Source organism: Balaenoptera borealis (genome assembly GCF_965194805.1).
Source record: "Balaenoptera borealis genome assembly, chromosome: 2".
Lineage (NCBI taxonomy): Eukaryota > Metazoa > Chordata > Mammalia > Artiodactyla > Balaenopteridae > Balaenoptera > Balaenoptera borealis.
In genome coordinates this window covers 171,414,352-171,435,484 of record NC_138867.1, presented here as the reverse complement: position 1 = coordinate 171,435,484, position 21,133 = coordinate 171,414,352, and the positions used below count along the sequence as shown (strand labels likewise).

Genomic DNA, 21,133 nt, shown 5'->3' with positions numbered 1-21,133 from the left:
GCCACAGGGCTTATGGGAAAAATGGGATTGGGTGGGGTTCAACACTCAAAACTTGTCACTGACATTAAAAAAAAAGGAATCTAATAAAACAGCATTTTACATATATTGAATGGTTAAGAAATACAAAAGCACTGCAAGAAACAGAGCACTTTACCTTGAAAGAGACCTGTCCTTTGCTTGTAGAAGTGATCATCAGAAGGGTTGACACTTGTGAGTTATAATGAAGAGGTGGAAGGAGAGTTACCTAAAATCACACAGAAAGTCAGAACCCAGATGGATACAGGGATCCCTCATAACACCTGAGAGGCACTGAATGAGCTGGCAGTGTCTTGAGCTGTGAGCATGTGTTCTGTGTATTTCTGAGCAGCTAGGTGCACCTGGGTAGTTTTCTGCAGTTAACTCCAGTTTCTCTTGTGTGCCTTGCAGGTGAAATTGCACATAAGCAAACATGAAATTTACATTATGTTCAAATTGTTTCCAAATTTATCAATACCCAGAAAAATATCATGTTTTCAAACAAGCATTATAGCAGAACTGACTGCATGTAGATGTAGATATAATTTTTTTCTGAACCATTTGAAAGTTGAAAATATCATGACACTTCACCATTAAATATTTCAGCATGAATCACCCAGAATCAGGACATTGTCCTGTGTAACCATAATACCAATACCACGCTTCAAAAGTTGAGACTATTTTGGTATCATCTAATATTCAGTCCGTATCAAGCCAAGCAGAGCCTGTGGGGACTTTACAGGGGACAGACCCCTGTATCCCCCACCTGATGTTTATATTGTAGAAAATCTTTAGCCTCCTAGACCTTCCCGGAGTTCCAAAGAGCAAATTTAATAAGAGAAGGGGGAGAATGCTGAAACAAAGGAAAAGGGTCAAGCAAGACAAAATAATAATAGTTTAGCCAGAAAACAAAGTCAAGGACCTGAGTTCCTCCTCAAGGGTATGTATAATAATCTGAGCTGTATCTTTGAGTTGTTTTTCTGATAATAAAACTCCCACCAGGTGGAAGAAGTTAACTGCATGCTGACCACAAACACATGGACCCCAGAGTGGCTGGAACCAGAAAGTTGATGCTGTTAACTCCTGAAATACCACCCTGTTACCTCACCATCCACCAATCAGAGAATTGTGCAGCGTGACCCTCTTCCTCTATCTATAAAACACTTCTGTTAAAGCCACTGGGGAGTCCAATTTGTTGATAAGTCCAACAAAGTTAGCCTAGGTACCCAACTAACACAATTGGCTATATAGTACTGTACTGTAATAGACTTATAATACTTTTCACACAAATAATACATAAAAAACATCTTTTTGCCTCCACTCTCTCAATTATTTTCACTTTTTTTTCCATTGTTATCCCTTGGTGCTTCTTCACTGTACCAGCTACATCACCGCTGCTTTTATGCTTGCTTCCAGACATCCTGGGCTTGAAATAAAGATGCTGTGCTACTGTACTGTATACGGTACTGTACAGTAAAGTACACAAAAGCACAACCACTTGTAGAGGATACATGCACATGACAATGTATGCCAGACACGTGAACTAACTTACATGATTGGACACGCAAACCCATGTTCGCATGTTTGAAAGTTCGCAACTTCAAGGTTCGTGTGTAGGGGACTTACCGTATTCCAACTGTCTTCAAATATTTCCTTTTTGTAGGTGGCTTTTTTCAAACTAGGATTCAATCCACCTTCCTATATCAATTAGGTTATTGACTTTTTAGTGTCTTTTGATTTAGTCCTACTCAGAACCTCACCTCCCTCCCCCCTGTTTTTTATTATGACATTGACTCTTAATGACGCCAGAACAGAATCTGGCTTTGCTTGCTTTAAATATACTCTTGAATAAAACTATACTTGAAAGGAATTATTCATAAAGTAAATCTTATTAAATGAGAAAATTGGGTAAATTGGAAAAAAATGTTAGTGGGCAAATTGCTCCTCAGGCAAGTTCTCAAATGAGGCATTGAAGCATAAACATGTCCAGGAGTGTCCTCAAAGTTGCCCTGGTAGGAGGAAGAAATGGGCTCAAGCCAAGACTAGTTGTTCTTCCTGACTACCTATTTCTCATACGTTGCCATGCCAATCCAACCCAGCATAAAGGTTTTGAAAGATTTCAGGGTTGAGCAAGAAAAAAGATATGACCACACACAAGGTGGCAGCAGCACACACAAGCTTTACTAGGCAATACTTGGACCAGTATGCATGCAGGGGAGGTACTTGGGAGCATGACATTTTGAAGAGGTTATGGCACGGAAATCACTACTCAGAAGGGTAGAAGGGCAAGGGAACTCTCACTAGAGAGAGGGGAGGTGGTCAGTGAGGAAACTTACATGTCTAGTTGATGTCAGTCAGCAGCCTCGTGGGGATCTCTGTCTTAGAGAGCTCTAAAGGACAGCAGGGATTAAGGCATTTTACAGCCACAGGGTTTATCTTTTTTATGGTATCACATGTTGTGTGCAGTTTCACAGGGTATGCAAAGCAGGCAGATTCTAAACGAAATGGCAACTTTATCAAATAGTAAGCCTCTATACTAACAAGGGATTGATTCTAGAGCCTCTGTATTCTTATTCAGTATTTTGGTTTTTTCCTCTGATAATGAACTCTGGAGATTATTTTGGTATATTACTATTTTCCATATTCTCTCTCATGTTCCCCCACCCAAAATGTCTTAGTTCTCCTTGAAAAATTCCCTTCCTTGTGAATTTGAGAATCTACATCTTTACTTTCTAAAAATTACATTATGGTTTTAACTATATTACATTAAATCGAATATTTTGGGTGAAAATCAGCTATTTCCAATACTGTAACCATTGATAAAGATGGTACATCTCTACTTAATCAGGGATTTTATTTCCTGCCATATTACTTCATCATAATGTGTTTCCTTTTCTCTATTGTATTTGTTAATTTATTTAAAAAATATTTATTTATTTGGTTGCTGGGTCTTAGCTGCGGCAGGTGGGCTCCTTAGTTGCAGAGGTGGGCTCCTTAGTTGCAGCTCCAAGGCTCCTTAGTTGCCGCACATGGACTCCCCAGTTGTGGCATGCAAACTCTTAGTTGTGGCATGCATGTGGGATCTAGTACCCTGACCAGGGATTGAACCCAGGCTCCCTGCATTGGGAGCACAGAGTCTTTATCCGTTGTGCCACCAGGGAAGTCCCCGTTGTATTTGTTTAGAATTCATTGATTTGTCATTATTTTTATGATTACCTTCCTTCCAATCCTCCAAATTTACTCTTCTCTTCTTTTTAAAATTTCCTGAGGCGGAGCTCAGATTATTGATTTCAGACATTTCTTCTCTTCTAACATAAGCATATAGTGCAATAAGTTTCCCTCTCAGCACTATTTTATTTACATTCTACAAACTTTGAAGTGCTGTATTTTCATGTTCATTACTTTTGTCTATTTAAAAAATTTTTTTTGAGGGTTTCAATTTTTACCATAGGTTATTTATAAGTGTGTTGAATAATTTCCAATTATTTGGAGATTTTCTAGTCATTTTTATGTTATTGCTTTGAAATTGGTTCCGTCATAGTCAGTGAACATCCTCTGTATGATTTCAATTCTTTTATATTTCTTGAGTGTTTTTTTTTTTTTTTTTTGAGTGTTTTTTTAATGGCCCAGAATATGTTCTATTTTGGTGGATGTTTTATGGGGGCTTGACAGTAACGTGTATTCTAATGTTGTTGAATGGAGTGTACTATAAATTTCAACCCAGTGTTCTATAAATGTCAACATGATACTGATGTTTGATAGTTGCTCAGTTTTTCTATATTCTTGCTGACTTTTTGTTGAGTAACACTGTCACTTCCTGAGGGGGGGTACTGAAGTCCCCAGTTATAATTTTGGATTACTCTATTTTTACTTTCAGTTATGTCAGTTACTTTTTTAGATCTTGATTTTATCGTGAATATTTTCAAAAGTACAGAAAACCTCAAAGAATTTTAGGTGAACACCTGCATACTCACAACATAGATTTTACCATTTTAAATACTTGCTTTGTCTCATAGCTATGAACAATATATCAAGGAAACCATGTTATGTTTTGATGTGTCTCACTCTTTTTTTCCAGCTTTATTAAGGTAGGATTGACAAATTAAAATTATATTACTTAGGTTGTACGATGTGGTTTCTTTTCTTTTTAAGATGCACAATATCATAATATATCATTTTTTTGTTTCATGTATTGGGTTGGCCGTTCGTTCGGGTTTTTCCATAAGAGCGTACAGAAACCCGAAGGAACTTTTTGGCCAACCCAATATTTTGATTCTCTGTTGTAATCACTATGTTCTTGGTGGATTGACTTTTTATCATCAGGTAATGTGCTTTTTTGTCCCTAGTAATTTTTTTTGATACAAAATATACTTTATTTCACAGATACAGATACTCGGGATTTTATTATTACTATTGGGTTGACCAAAAAGTGACTTTGGTTTTTAAGTAAAAATAAAAGACACATTTTTCATTTTCACCAAGGACTTTATTGAACATTGTATTCACCTTTTTGTTCCACTACCCTCTGCCATTTTCAGGCAACTTCATAATTCCATCTTCCCAAAACTTTTTATCTTTTTGAGCAAAGAACTGTTCCAGGTGCCTTTTACAGTCTTCCAGGGAATTGAAATTTTTTCCATTAAGAGAATTTTGTAAAGATCGAAATAAATGGAAATTCAAAGATGTAATGTCTGGTGAATACGGTGGATGAATCAGAACTTCCCAGCCAAGCTGTAACAGTTTTTGCCTGGTCATCAAAAAAACATGCGGTCTTGCGTTATCCTGATGGAAGATTATGAGTTTTCTGTTGACTAATTCTGGACGATTTTCGACAAGTGCTGCTTTAAGTTGGTCTACTTTGGAGCAGTACTTGTTGGAATTAATCATTTGGTTTTCCAGAAGGAGCTCATAATAGCGGACTCCCTTACAATCCCACCATATGCACAACATCACCTTCTTTGGATGAAGACCGGCTTTTGGTGTGGTTGGTTCATTTCGCTTGCTCCATGATCTCTTCCATTCCATGTTATTGTACAGTATCCACTTTTCATCACCTGTCACAATTTGTTTTAAAAACGGAACATTTTCATTATGTTTAAGTAGAGAATCGCATGTGGAAATACGGTCAAGAAGGTTTTTTTCGATTAACTTATGTGGAACCCAAACATCAAAGTGATGAACATAACCAAGCTGGGGCAAATGATTTTCAACACGTGATTTGGATATTTTGAGTATGTCGGCTATCTCCTGCGTGGTATAACATTGATTATTCTCAATTAATGTCTTGATTTGATCGCTATCAACTTCAACCGGTCTACCCAGCCGTGGAGCATCATCCAGCGAGAAATCTCCAGCACGAAACTTTGCAAACCACTTTTGACATGTTCGATCAGTCACAGCACCTTCTCCATACACTGCACAAATCTTTTTTTTTTTGCATTTCAGTTGCTTTTTTACCTTTCTTGAAATATTAAAGCATAATATGCCGAAAATATTGCTTTTTTCTTCCATCTTCAATATTAAAATGGCTACACAAAAATTCACCAATTTTGATAAGTTGTTTTTGAATGCACACTGATATAACAGCTTTCACAATACAATCTAACAAAACTGTTTCGAATGAAGTTAAAGACAACCAAGTGCCACTAGAGCCATCTTATGGAAAAAACAGAATGAACATTTTGGCCAATACAATATTATTACTGTTTACATGTTATAACTTTTCCAATACATACAGTAAATTTACATTTGTTAAAATTGAAATTAGATTTAAAGAAAACCACGTTGCATTTATTTTTGAGGGGTATCCCACTGTAGTAACGGGTCCTGTTGATTATCCATTCATGCAGTGAAGGATGTTGGAGTACCATCCAGGTTTTGGCAATTACAAATTGAGCTTCTAAGAAGCATTTCTACCTGAAGGTTTCATGAATGTAAGTTTTTATTCCTGCAAAGAAACTATCTTGAGTGGGAAAGTTGCATCAATTGTTGTGTGATATAATAGTATAAAAGAAAATACTGCACCAATATCTCAAGTGATTGTACTATTTTGCACTCCCACCAGCAATGGATGAGAGCTCCAGTTGCTCCATGGCTTAAACAGCCTTCAGTATCATCAGCAATTTTCACTGTGACCATTTTTATGGGTATGTATTATGCAATTAATGTGCTTCCAATATGGAAGTTTGAAGGCATAAATAATATAATGATTCCAGCCAGCAATCCCACTCCTGGGCATATATCTGGACAAAACTATAATTCAAAAAGACACATAAAAAAAAACAAAAAAAAAAAAACAAAAAAAACAAACAAAAAAAGACACATGTACCCCAGTGATCATAGCAGCACTATTCACAATAGCCAAGACATGGAAGTAACCTAAATGTCCATTCACAGACAAATGGATAAAGAAGATGTGGTACATATATACAATGGAATACTCCTCAGCCATAAAAAGGAATGAAATAATGCCATTTGCAGCAACATGGATGGACCTAGAGATTATCATACTAAGCGAAGTCAGTCAGAAAGAGAAAGACAAATACCATATGATATCACTTATATGTGGAATCTAAAATATGACACAAATGAACTTATCTGGGAAACAGAAACAGACTCACAGACATAGAGAACAGACTTGCAGACTTGTGGTTGCCGAGGGGAAGTGGGGGTAGGGGAGGGATAGATTGGGAGTTGCAGATTAGCAGATGCAAACTATCATATAGAGAATGGATAAACAATAAGGTCCTACTGTATAACACAGGGAACTATTGAATATATTCAGTATCCTGTAATAAACCATAAGGAAAAGAATATGAAAAAGAATATATATATATGTATAACTGAACCACTTTGCTGTACAGCAGGAATTAACACAATATTGTAAATCAACTGTACTTCAATAAAATAAATTAAAAAGAACATAGTGATTCTACATAAAAAAGGGAGACAGGATAATATATTTTGAATGTTTCAGTTTGTGAACAGCAAGGAACTAGGAAATGTGTAAAACTGTCAGAAATTCCTAAAATTTAAAAACTGCAATGAAGACATTGTATTGTCTTCTGATGAATGGCTGTAACACCACATATGAGTGTATATAGCTAAAACCCCCAAACTGAACATGAGCCTCTAATTTCAACAATGACTTTCATGAGATGGTGAATGGCAGAGGAAAAAGGTAAATGGGTGGCAAGGACCAAAACCCAAGCTACAGTAAACTTTGCAAGACACCTTGATTCCTTCAATTAATAATTCACACATTGGTGCACACCCACACAGATATCCCAGCTGTACTCCAAGAATTATGAACTACAGACACTAAAAATAACTTCAGAAACAGATCAGCCAATTGCAAGATATGGGTTTTAATAAAATCCTGACTCAAATGTTGATAAAATGTAAACTCAAGAAACAACGTTGAAAAACTAGAACCTCTGTATACTGACTAGATGATTGATTACGGAAACAACTTATTTTTATTTTTGTGTGTGATAATGTTGTTGTGCTTGTGTTCCAAAAGTTCTTATCTGGAAGAGAAACTGATATATTTCAGTGAAATATTGCTGATGTGCTCTCAGCAATAAGCAGCTGGTTAATTATTGGGAAGTGGATGTAAGGATAAACAAGGCCAGACTGTTGATTAGTCGACAATATTTGAAGGAAGTGGTGGGTTCACAGAAGTTAGTTTTCTATACTTTCAGATTTGGAGGTTTTTGAAAAATTTTCAGAATGCAATCTTAATAAAATATTATACTAACTGTTCACATTACAATACTAAAAAAATGAAACATTGCAAATATAAAGGAATTCTTTGCTTTCCTGACCTAGTGAAGCTACTTCTCTGTCTGGCTCCTGTGAATTAAGAAGCCACCAATTATTCACTTATCACATGTTTACTGAGTAAACATTTATTGAGTAAACATGTTTATTTTGTGTTCTATGCTGTGAGCCAGGTCAATGAATTTCCTTGACTCTGGATCTAGTGTGGCAGTGAAGGCAATGAGATTCCTGTCAAGGTTCTGCAAGTGGAAAACACTCCTCCTTGGAGTATGATCATTGTTAATGTTCCAAAATCAAAGCTACAAAAGTTGGTCTGGGAAATTATTCCATTAACTGACCTCTGGAATATGCAGCTCATCAGCCTTACTAGGTGTCTAGAACTCAAACCATGTTTTTCTGCTTTGCCTCAGTTTCATGGTCTTTTGTATCCCCTGTGAAGTTGGGGCATTTTTTTTGAGCTTTCTAAAAATAACATAAACTGTGAAATTTGAGCAAAATGGGAACAAAGTCTGCCATCCATGGAGAATGTTCTTAGCTCATTTGGAGATTCTGCCCTTCTTCTCTCCCTGGAGAAATGTGTCTCAAAGTATAGAGTGCATCACAATCGTCTAGAGGGTTTTTAAACCTCAGGTTACTGGACCTCAACTCAAATAGGTCTGGGGTGGGAATGGAGAATTTTCATTTCTAAGAGATTCCCAGGTGATGTTGAAGCACAACAGGCACCACACGTTGAGACCAGGATTTTGGGACATTATGAAGCGGATGTGAGACAAGGACAGAAAGATAAAGGTCATCACCCAATGTCTGGTCAAATCCAGACAGATTTATGTAATAAATTATTCAAAGACTAAAATTTACTTTCTCAAAAATTTAAAAATCCATCTGCTACCTATATTTATGCAAAGATGTCATCTTTTCAGTGATACACTACAGTAAGTTGGCAAATAGAGCTTAAGATTCCAAATTCTTTCTCCACCTAATCCAGTTATAAGATTCTAGTCTCAATCATCTGTTTAAAATACAAAATTGATCAGTTCAACAAAAGTTTTTGTATATATCTGGTAATTTATTACATGGATTGGTCATAGGGTTATGAGGTGGAGAAGTCCCAGAAACTGCCATCTCCAAGCTGGAGAACCAGAAAAGCTGGTGGTATAATTGAGTCTAAGTCTGAAGTCATGAGAACTATGAAATCTGATTTCCAAGGTCAGGAAAAGATGGATGTCCCAGCTAAGGAAGAGTGAATAGATTCGCCCTTCCTTCACCTTTTTTGTTCCATTTGGGCCCTCAGAAAACTGGGTGAAACACATTCATATTGGACAGGGTGGATCTGTTTACTCAGTCTACCCAATTAAATGCTAACCTCTTCCAGAAAACCCTCAAGAACACACCCAAAATAATGCTTAATTACCTAACTTGGTATCCCTTAGCACAGTCACAAAATACTGACCATCACACATGGCTTTATCCAGCCAACACCAATAGAAACATAACAAGGTGACCTACGTAGTTTAAAATTTTATAGAACCCACATTAAAGAATATAAACATAAGCAGAAGAAACTAGTTTTTATAACATTTGTATTTAACCAAAAAAACTGATATATTAACATTTCAAAATGTAGTCCACATCAGAACGAAGAACAAGATATGTTATATCCCTTTTTTCTTTCTGAGCCTTGAAATATAGTGTTTTATGCTTACAGCGCATGTCAATTTAAAAGTTAAATTTGACCCTGTTTTATTTGATCTCTATGGAGATTTCATATGATTTACAGTTGTAAGAGAACATTCACACAGAATATTAGTTTATCCTCTTTTATGGAGTACTTATTATAGAGTTTGACCTATTTTTCCAGGGGGTTTTCAGTCGTGTGTTTCATTTGACAGAACTACTGTATTTACGTTATTTGACTTCATGTATATTACCAGATGTATGTAACGCTTATCTCTCCCCACACACAGGGTTTCCACCCCCTATGTCCTTGTGAATTTTGATAAATACTGATTCCTAATATATCTTAATATGATCTAAGTTACAATTTTCCCCTATGTATTTGAGTTTTATTGTATTAAAGGGAATATATTTTCTCCTCATTACAAAACTTATCTTTTTCAAAACTTAAAGCTGGGTATAGTGTTTTTGTTAGAACTAAAATTAAGAATTTAGTAATTAAGAAGGTATTGATTCCAGCGATAGACCAGATTACTAAACTGCAAGATAGTTCAAGAACAAATATGCCAGCAAAAGCCAAGAATGAGCAATATAGGAAAACTAAGAACAGAGCTAAAAGAGAAGTGGGATGTGATTAAAAGGGGAATAGAGAGAAAGTGGGGGAGGAACAGATATCAGAGGTATCATGAAAATACATGAGTGTGCTTCAAACTGATGAAAGACATCAACCCACGGATGCAACTAACTCAACATTCCCTGAGTCAAGTAAATACACGAGAATTGATATGCTACACTATGGTCTAAAAACCAACATTAATGTAAAAGATTTGAGAGACTACAGAGACCAAATAAGCACAAAAAAGGCTAACTGGTTATGTCTAAACATAAATAAAAATTTGATATCCACAGGGCACCATTTTTGAAGTGCCGGAAAAACTCCTGACAAACCAGAATTCTATACCCAGCATCAATATTGCCCCAAATAAAGATGTCTTAAAAAATGTAAAATGAAACATTTCATTGTTAGCAGCACTGCATTAGACAAAATACTAGAGTGAGTTATTAAGTCCACAGGAAAATAATCCCAGACTGAAAACCAGAATGCAGGAAGAAATGAAGAGGAAAGGAAAGGCTCATTTAGAAATAAATATGAATAAATTTTGTTTTATAAAGCAATTCTAGATACATCTCATGGACATTAAAATACTTGTGGCATTAAAATGCAAGACAACAGTAATAGAAATTCAGGAAAGTTAAAATGGTATTGAAAGTGTTCTAAGGTATTAGCATTTGGGAAAGGTGCTAAAAGTAATTATCTGTATTAGACTATTAAGGGAAGGATTCATCATTTAATCACTAATATAACTACACAATGATGTGTATATAATTTCGACTAACAAGTTTCAAGAGAAAAAATGGATTAATAAAAGAGTTAAACCCTAGTCAATGAAGTAAAGGGAATAAAGAGACTATTTAGGTCAAAGGGTAAGGAAAGAGTAAGGTAGTTGAATTCATGTCAAATTTACCAGGAATTAGTTGAAAGGTAAATGCACAAAACATTAATTTTTGTTTTTTAGAATGGCTGTGTGATATAGACATTACAGACTTGTCAACAAACATTGTGGATATTCTATTATTGATAAACATTTAAACAGTCTCTTTTTTTTTTTTTTTTTGCTATTAAAACATCCGTTCTGGCAAGCTTTATATATAGAATTTCCATTCCTATTTTTGTTGACTGTGTCCATAGTGGGAGAAAAAGGAAATGTTAACACGTTGATAGAAACTGCAAATACCACCCCATACACAGATGTATTACATTTTTTCACCTTGGATACTTTCTGACAGTGTTAATAACCCCATATTTTTGCATTAGTGTATAAAGATTGAGGAATCTCTCAAATCCCTTTGATATGAGATAGGGTGTGTCTCTGAATTACCCACGGACTGGATTACCCATTCGCTCTATAAAAGGGGAATCAGAGGCAGAAGTCATTGCTTTTGTCTGCAAGCCACAGGCTGTCTGCATCTCAGGAGTGGGTCACAGGACAGCTCTTGGAACCGGGGGAACCAGCATTGACCTCTTTCACAAATCAGCCTGTTCTGGTGAGTGTGGCATCTGTATTGAGGCAAGAATGTTCATTTGTATTTTTTTTTTTTTTTGGTAAAATCTATTTAAGTTAGCTCTTAAAAGAAATTATGTTATTGAAAGTTATATCCTAAGTATTAATATTACAAAATACTCAAGGTTTTGTATATTTTTGTATTTAAAACTTTCTTGGAATAACAGGAGAGATTTAAAAAAAAATATTGACATCACTAGGAAGTGGAAGTATATTTGTCTCTGCTCTGTTGTTCTCTGAAAAATTCTTTACCCACACTGTGCTTGACCTTTTTTTCTTTCTTTCTTTTTTTGAAAATTAAGTTTTCTTCTCATATATGTCCTCAGGTTTTCCCTAAGCTCTTCATCATCAGTAATTTTATTTAATTTCTTCCTCCCTTTATCCCTTATTTCACTTCCCCCATATTTCCCTCATTCTCTGTCTCAGTGTGGACCTTGCTATTTACCACAACACTTCTTATACCTAACACTAGATTAGACATTCATTAGTATATTACCCCTCTCCTCTCACCAAGATCCAAATAAACTGGGGCAATGACTTTGTTAAGTGAAATTCTGAACCCTGGGTTTTTGGACACAACTTCGCGTATATTAGGTGCTCTATCATTAGGAGGATCAAGTAATTTTCCCTGAAAACTGGGATATCTTGAGTAATGAAAAGGATAGTATTAATAATTATGGTAGAAGAAAAGGAATGAACTGATTTCCCCTTTAAAAAATATCTTTGAGGACAGATAAGAGACTTAAGAGGACAGGTGTACTGATTAAATGTAAATTTTAAAGATATTATTTTGATTATAGAGTCTTATGGATTAGACAGAGAAAGGATTTGGAATCCTAATGACAATTGATTGCAGTCTACCACAAAAGAGATTATATCATTACATGATTGTAGTTAAGTGAATTTATTTGTAAAATTTAGAAAAATCCTTTTTGTAGTCTGAATAGTTTCTTTCAAAAAAGATATCTGAACTCATTGTAAGGGCAAAGCAATAGGTAAGTATTTTGGTGTAAAACTTTAAAGTCCACATTAGTGATCTCTTCATTGAATATCCAATTTAGTGAGGAAAACTGTATCAAAAAGAGATAACAATGCAGAGAAAATTAAAAGTTCAGAAAAAAAAATCAATGTAGAGGAAATGTAATAAGAAGTTTGATTACTGGATCAGGAAAGGTCACTCGGTTCAAAATGATGTTGTGCAGAAAAACTGAAAGTTGCTCAAGATTGGTTCAAGGGTGGCAGCGGCTCCAGAGCAGTAGCACATCACCAGGTCCCCGGTGGAGGTGCTCCTACAGGTGTTGCTGCTGGAGCAGCGGAGGTTCGGTTCTCACCGCGGGGCCGGGACCCTCCGGTTCATGTTAGTCTTCGGAGATCTCCCTCATCCCCCTCAGCTTCGGGAAAATGGCTCAAGCGAGTAAGCCTGCGATGAAGAAAACTTCAACATCTGTTCCTTTGGAAAGGAGTAAGAAAGAAAAAGAACAATTCTGTAAACTCTTTATTGGTGACTTAAGCTCTGAAACCACGGAAGAAAGTCTGAGGAACTACTACCAGCAATGTGGAAAACTTACAGGCTGTGTGGTCATAAGGGATCCTGCCAGCAAAAGATCAAGAGGATTCGGTTTTGTCACGTTTTCATCCATGGCTGAGGTGGATGTTGCCATGGCTGCCAGACCTCACTCCATTGATGGGAAAACTGTTGCACCCAAACGTGCTGTCCCAAGAGAGGATTCTGGACAGCGGGGCGCTTTCTTGACTGTGAAGAAGCTGTTTGTTGGTGGAATTGAAGAAGATACTGAGGAGCATCATCTTAGAGATTACTTTGAGAAATACGGAAAAATCGATGCCATTGAGATAATTACCGATAGGGAGTCTGGAAAGAAAAGAGGCTTTGGATTTGTTACTTTTAATGACCATGATCCCGTGGATAAGCTTGTGTTGCAGAAAGACCATAGCATCAATGGTCATCATGCAGAAGTAAGAAAGGCCTTGTCTCGACCTAAAATGCAGGGAGTCCAAAGTTCTAGAGGTGGAAGAGGAGGCAACTTCGGTTTTGGAGACCCTCCTGGTGGTGGTGGAAATGTTGGAGCAGGACCAAGACGAGGAAGGAAACTTGGAGGAAGATCTGATGGATATGGAAGAGGACATACATTTGGGGATGGCTATCATGGGTGTGGAGGAGGATCTGCAGGTGGCAATTTGGGGGTTGGCCCTGGTTATGGAGGAGGACAAGGAGGATACGGTGGTAGAGGATCTCGATATGGCGACCTGGATGGGGGCTCCGGAGGTGGTTTTGACAGCTATGGAGGAAGAAATTATGGAAGTCGTAATTACAATGATTTGGGAAATTATAAGCAGAAACCTTCTAAGTACGATTTACTGAAGACTGGAAAACTGAGTGGTAGCAGGAATGTGGGAGGATCATACGGTGGAGGAAACTATGGTCCAGGAGGCGGTGGAAGACGTGGGCGTTATGCAGTGACCAGCCGATACTGAGCTTCTATTTGCCATGGGCTTGGCTGTATAAATAGGAGACGTTGAGAGCCCAGAGGTAACAGAAGAGCTTTAGGTTATCGAAATAACAGCGTTCGGGAAACTCTTATCTCAGTCATGCATAAATATGCAGTGATATGGCAGAAGACACCAGAGCAGGTACAGAGAGCCATTGTGTGAGTAGACTCGATTATGTAAGAACAATACCTTCCTGTGGAGGAAAGACTATGAAAAAATGCTTTTGAGACCGTTTCTTAGCTTTTGAATTGTTGTCTCTCCAGCGGTCTCTGTAAGAATGTGGAAGCATCCCCTCTTTGATAATGTTAAATTTCAAAGTTTTGGATGATATTTGAATCCTTTTTCAAGACTTTTCTCAAAATTTTGAAAAACTATTAGCTAGAATCATGGTGTGATGAGACATAACATCATTCTTCTAAAGAAAATTAGTTCATGTGCAGAGTTAAGAAACTGTTGCACCTTTAAGATTTAATAAAATAATTCTAAAGGTAAAACAGTAGTAGTTTGTCCTCTTTGATAATTTTGCACTTTTCGTTTTTACCTTTTAAATATTTTTCTTGTTGTATGATATCAGAGTTTGCAGGGTAGTGATATGACTTACATGCATTATGAAATGATTACCAGAAAAAAGTTTTTCTTCTTGCGATGAATATTTGTAGGATTTACTGCCTTAACAACTTTGATATACATCCTACAGCTGGGCTAATTTTGGTCATCCTGTACCTTACATCTTTTGTAATGTTGAGTAACTTGTCATGTGCCTATTGGTCATTTGTATATCTTTTTTGGATAAATGTCTATTCAGTTCCTTAGTCCATATTATAGTTTGATTATTTGCTATTGTGGTATATGAGTTTTTGTTGTACATTACCTGTTTTGTATTTATTTATCTTATAACTGGAAGTTTGTACCTTTTGACAACCTCCATTCTGTATTTCCTCCCACCAGTTCTCTGCTTCTGGGAACCATGAGCACAATGCATGATTTTTTTTTTCATGAGTTTATTTTGTTTTTGGATTTCACAAATAAATACGATCAGACAATATTTGTCTTTGATTTATTTCACTTATCAGAACTGCCGTCCATGTTGTTTCAAATGGAGGATTTCTTTATGGCTGAATAGTATACCATTGCATGTGTGTATATATATATATGTGTCTGTATCTGTATATAAAATATGTGTGTGTATATATACACAGACACTTACATATGTATAAAATATGAAATCACTTTTTTAAAAGGTTTATTTATTATTTATTTATTTTAGGCTGCATTGGGTCTTAGTTGCAGCATGTGGGATCTTCATTGAGGCACACAGGATCTTGTTTCAGCGTGTGGGCTTCTCTCTGTTTGTGGCGTGTGGGTTTTCTCTCTCTAGTTGTGGCACACGGGCTTGTCTCTAGTTGTGGCGTGTGGGTTTTCTCTCTCTAGTTGTGGCGCGCAGGTTCCAGAGCACGTGGGCTCTGTAGTTTGTGGCATGAAGGCTGTCTAGTTGAGCCATGCGAGCTCAGTAGTTGTGGTGCATGGGCTTAGTTGCCCTGCGGCGTGTGGGATCTTAGTTCCCTGACCAGGGATCGAACCTGCGTCCCCTGCATTGTAGGGCGGATTCTTTACCACTGGACCACCAGGGAAGTCCCATGAAATCACTTTTTCTTGATATACTCAGCTTTTGATAGATATTTAGGTCATTTTCTCATGTCTTGACTGTTGGAAGTGATGCTGCAATGATCATGTGAGTGTAGGCGATTATTTGGGACAGTGGCTTTATTTTATTCAGATATATACCCAGAAGTGGAATTGCTGGTTCCTACTGTGGTTCTATTTTTAATTTTTTGACACACTTTCATACTGTTTTTCAAAATGGCTGCACCAATTGACATTCTCACCAAGCGTGCACAAAGTTCCCCTTTGGTGTGTCTGACACAACCACCAGGAGCTCCTTGCAGGGACATCAGTCATGGACACAGGATGACAGAGCTCTCAGGGTCAGGATGGGCTTGTCTCCTCCACACCTCCCTCTCCACTCCCTCCCCATCCATGAAGTCTTGTGGTCACACTCATGATGAAATCATAGAGGCAAGGGGAAAAAACATGTTTTTCTCATTGTTTTTCTCCAAGATGGAGGGGGACAGGTGCAGAGCCCCAGGACAGGAGCATTCCCAGAGGTCCTTGTTGGGACTGATATGAAGCAGTAAAAAGAAGGGGAAGCCAGGCTGCTCCCGTCACAGTGACACTGAGGGTGAGGTCTCTGCACTGTGACTCCCTTATAAATACCTACTTTATGATTCTGACTGTGCCCTTGTCTGGCACACCAGCCTGGCACATGCCCTGCAGTGTTTCCACAGGCTGAGAGACAGAGTGGTAGTGGGCATAGGCTGTGGTGTACACGAGGGGGGATTTTCCTTTCTTAAAGCAGAGCCTGTAGACTCGCCCCTGATCCATCTTCTCCTCAGCTCAGCTTAGACACAGGGTTTTGTCTCTCTGTTGTTCCATGTCATTCTCTCTGATTTGCCTTTTCCTATTCCTGCAGCCTTTACACAGTGCATGCACAGTGGATTTTGAGGACTGTTTGCTATACTAGAAGCCAAGTGTCTACAGAGATGGGAATCTGGTAGTGGGTGGGTTTCTCCCCTTTATTTCATGAATCAGGAAGCAGACGAATTCCAGCTCTCCTTCCTGAGAAGGCCAAAACAACTGTCACCCAGTTTGTAAGTTCTTGTTTGCATATGTGTGTGTGTGTTTCATCCCCCTGAAAATGATCTAAGGTGCACACAGAAATGGCAGAAATGTAGACCAGTGGGATTCTGAACATTCTATCCTTTCTTTGTCTCTGTACTACCTTAAAAATTTTTTTCTCCTCACTTTTCTTTTTTTTTTTTAACTATGCTAATTATTTTCCTTTACTTTTTTTTAAAATTAATTAATTTATTTATTTATGGCTGTGTTGGGTCTTCGTTTCTGTGCGAGGGCTTTCTCTAGTTGCGGCAAGTTGGGGCCACTCTTCATCGCGGTGCGCAGGCCTCTCACTATCACGGCCTCTCTTGTTGCGGAGCACAGGCTCCAGACGCGCAGGCTCAGTAATTGTGGCTCACGGGCCTAGTTGCTCCGCGGCATGTGGGATCTTCCCAGACCAGGGCTCGAACCCGTGTCCCCTGCATTGGCAGGCAGATTCTCAACCACTGCGCCACCAGGGAAGCTCCTCTCCTCACTTTTCTTAAGACAGAGGACAGAATTATGCATCTTTCCTGTCCACTCCATCAGCAGGATACCCAAGATCAGTTCTTGGAAGACCTAGAATTAGTGAGACTGCTGAACACCTGCCCCTCCTACTGCCAGGGCCCTTAGACTGAAGCACACAATCCCTTTGAGTCACTGATCCCCTTGGCCTGAGGGCACTCGTAGGAGAAAGTGGCTCAGCCTGAAGCTCACTGCTGACAAAGACATTGCTGAAATGTGCCCCCCTGGAGAGATCCTACATGGCTTGGATTCACCACCCTAAAAAGTAAGTTCCTCTAAATATCATTCATTTAGTCCCATCAAGAATGAGGTATTTAGCCCAATATCCTAGAAGCCAAAAGAAGAAAAGTAGATAATATTTTAGAAGAGGCTAAAGCCCTTCATATTTATCCATATCATTAACTTCTCCAGGAAAAATGATGAACACTGTATTAAAATCTGGACTTTATCTAATTGTGTGGCATGCATATCTCTGATTGAGTTACAGTATTGATGCTTAACAAATGGGTTTACATCAGGCATCCTGTGTTCTGTTCGTGCTTTGTTGGTTTAGAGAGTAAGCAGTGCTTCTGCAACATTTCTCAACATGCCCATGTCTTCAGAAGAGTGAGGAGACGTTTAGAACCTATGTGCTTGTTTCCTTACTGGTTCTTTCTGGAATGCCTTAACACTGATCATTTGAGCAGGTGCTGCTGCAGTGGAGGGTTGCTGACCTTTTCTCTCATCTGTGCGAGGATCTCTGCCTGCCCAATCTTTGTCCCTTCCAGTTGTCTCATATTTCCTTTCCTCTCGGCTTGCTTCTGTATCTTTTACCAAAACATAACGTGGAATGTTTTATGAAAATTATTTCAGGTATGTACATTCTCTGGTTTGGTGGAAGCTACTGATTATTTGCCCTCTACCGAGGCTAGGGTGGCAGGAAGTGACCATCAGCCGGTGAAGGCACCTCTCTGATCTCAGGCACTGTGTAAGGAAAGAGAGAACCTGTTTTGTCCATGAGGTCACTGTGGTGGGAGTGGTGAGAGTCTTTAGTAATGTCACAAGGCTGGAGGCCAAACTTTGCAGCCTACTTTCTGTACTGCAGCCAGAGAAATACATGGACATCTCCTTTCTGGGCTGAGGAGCTGTAGGCATCATGTAATTGTCAAGCTCTAATGTTTTCTTAAGCTGTGTGGGTTACTCTGTGGGCATATACTGTCAACTTCATTCTGTGAACTGCTTCTCAAACATAATTTATCATGAACATAGTTTAATATAAGTAAATGTACATTTGCATTATTAGTTAATGTCTACAAATGTCATTATTATAAACATGGAATATTTATGTAGCTGTTCTCATTAATTTTATGTAACAATAAATAAGTTATGATTAATTCATCTGCAGTATTTTTTTCTTCTAATATCCTTGTCTTGTTTTGTTATTATGGTAATGCAAGTAGTGCAGAATGACTCTGAAAGTGTTACATCTTCTTCCTTTTCTGGAAGAGTTTTCAAAGAACTGGTCTGATCTCTAGATGAAATGTTTGGGAGAAGTCATAGATTTTCCTTTCTTCCAAACTTTGGGTGCTGTGACACATTGTCCTATGTCATACAATTTTTTTTTGTCTTTTATAATGCCTTGCTGGATTTTATTAGGTAAAATTTTGTGTAGAATAATTACATTTAGATTTGTCCATGGGATGGGACAGAAATTGATTTCTCAATATCCAACTTTGTGTACTGGTTCCTCAGCCTTAAGAGAGTTGGTTGGAGGAGTCCTCTGTTTTATTTTCTGGCACAAATGTTATGACTTGCACTTTATATGTACCCTGAAGCTTCCTAAAGTTTACAGAGAGATGACTTAAGCAACCTATATCGGGGGCTTTGTGTGCTATGTTTAAAATTAAGTTACAAATCTAACTTTGTTGATGTTTATGATCTCTTCAGGTTTTCTACCCGTTTGTTTGTGATGATGAGCTTATCATCTCAGAGGTTAAAATTAAAGGAAGAGATAATTAAATACATCAAATTTAAAGCTGACTCAAGTGTTATACGTCAACAGCAAATACCAAAAAAAATCCTTTCATAAGGATAAAAGTAAGATATAAGGTAAATCTTAAAAGTAAAAAAAATAGTGAACTCACTTTTCCCAGTTTATGACAGCTCAAATACTTGAAATTAAGAAGAGATCTCTAAAGAACACTGTCAGTGTGGAGGAGCTATTTGATGTATATACAGTTTTCTTTCAAAAGTTAATGGAGAGGGAAAAACTGACCATTCGTTTTGAAAACAGAAAAATACTCAAATTCTAAAGTAAAAAAAAAACCACATAAAATTATTAGAGCAGAATGTAATGACATTTTTAAAAATTAGAAATATTAAGCCACTACTTGGGAACTGTTTTTAAAATATCTCACAATATTTGGATAAACAGTTCACTCAAAATAAAATTGCACGTTATCTAGAAAATGCCAACATTGAAAACATGTAAGAAACACAGGAAAGGGCTTCCCTCGTGGCGCAGTGCTTAAGAATCCGCCTGCCAATGCCGGGGACACAGCTTCGAGCCCCGGTCGGGGAAGATCCCACATGCCGCGGAGCAACTAAGCCCGTGCGCCACAACTACTGAGCCTGCGCTCCAGAACCCATGAGCCACAACTCCTGAAGCCCACGTGCCTAGAGCCCGTGCTCTGCAACAGAAGAAGCCGCCGCAATGAGAAGCCCTCGCACTGCAACGAGGAGTAGCCCCCGGTCACCGCAACTAGAGAAAGCCCGCGCACAGCAGCAAAGACCCAACGCAGCCAAAAATAAATAAATTAAATAAATTAAATTAAAAAAAAAAGAAACACAGGAAAACAGCCAAAGCACTGTTCACACGAAAATATTGAGTTTATTATAATTTATTAACAAATAAGTGTTGATTTTAAATGTGCTTATATTAACCTTGAAATTCACACAGTTAGAAAAACACCAAAACAATTCCAAGGAAAGAAGAAGACAAAGTTTAACAAAGAAAAAAAGCAAACATTAATTATTTAGGAAATACAAAAATGTAAGAGCTATTTTAAATATCAAATAAATATTTATTGAATGGAATTAAGGAAATATAAAATAGTCACATATAAAATGATAAATTATAGAAGAAAAAGTATGAAAAGATTTTGCTGAAATCCATGAATATAAACTATAATAATGGATGAAGAGTATATTTTTAAGGAAAATATAATTTAACAAAATTGGCTTCATAAGAGCTGACTAATTAGAATAGAAAATAAGAGTGAAAATCCCTTGAAATGCCTCAGGTGAATATGGCATCAGAAAGTAATTCTCCAAAATTTTTAGGAACGGTTAAGTCAGGTACTATTTAAAGTAATCCAAGTATGGTGAAGGGGGAATGCTTGCATCTTGGCTTTCAGTCCTAAGAAAAAGAATATGACATTTGAGACTCAAATAAATCTTTGAAAAATGGTTTATGAGATGGCTGTGCACTCCTTATTCACATACCTAGAGGAGAATGATCTTGCTATCTTTCTTAAAAAAAAGTTTTTGTCCATGCAGCTCAGCATGTTCCCTAACCAGGGATCGGACCAGCACCCCCTGCATTGGAAGCACAGAATCTTAACCACTGGACCACCAGAGAGGTCCCTTATCTTGCTATCTTGGTGCACCTCACCTTTAAAGAGCTCATGAAAATCTGTCCCGTTGACAGCTCTATCATCCAGCTAAATATGACCTCACCCCACTCACAGTGCCCTATAACCCTCTCTAGGTGGATCAGCCACAATTTGCCTCCTTAGAATAAGAGGGCCTTGCCA

General features: G+C 37.7%; 1 pseudogene across 1 annotated transcript; it reads left to right on the top strand.

Annotated features, from left to right (window-relative positions):
- The first annotated feature begins 3,634 nt into the window (after positions 1-3,634).
- LOC309624615 (heterogeneous nuclear ribonucleoproteins A2/B1 pseudogene) lies at positions 3,635-19,551 on the top strand (annotated as a pseudogene). Its single transcript has one exon. The product of its transcript is annotated as a heterogeneous nuclear ribonucleoproteins A2/B1 pseudogene (transcript).
- Positions 19,552-21,133: the final 1,582 nt, after the last annotated feature.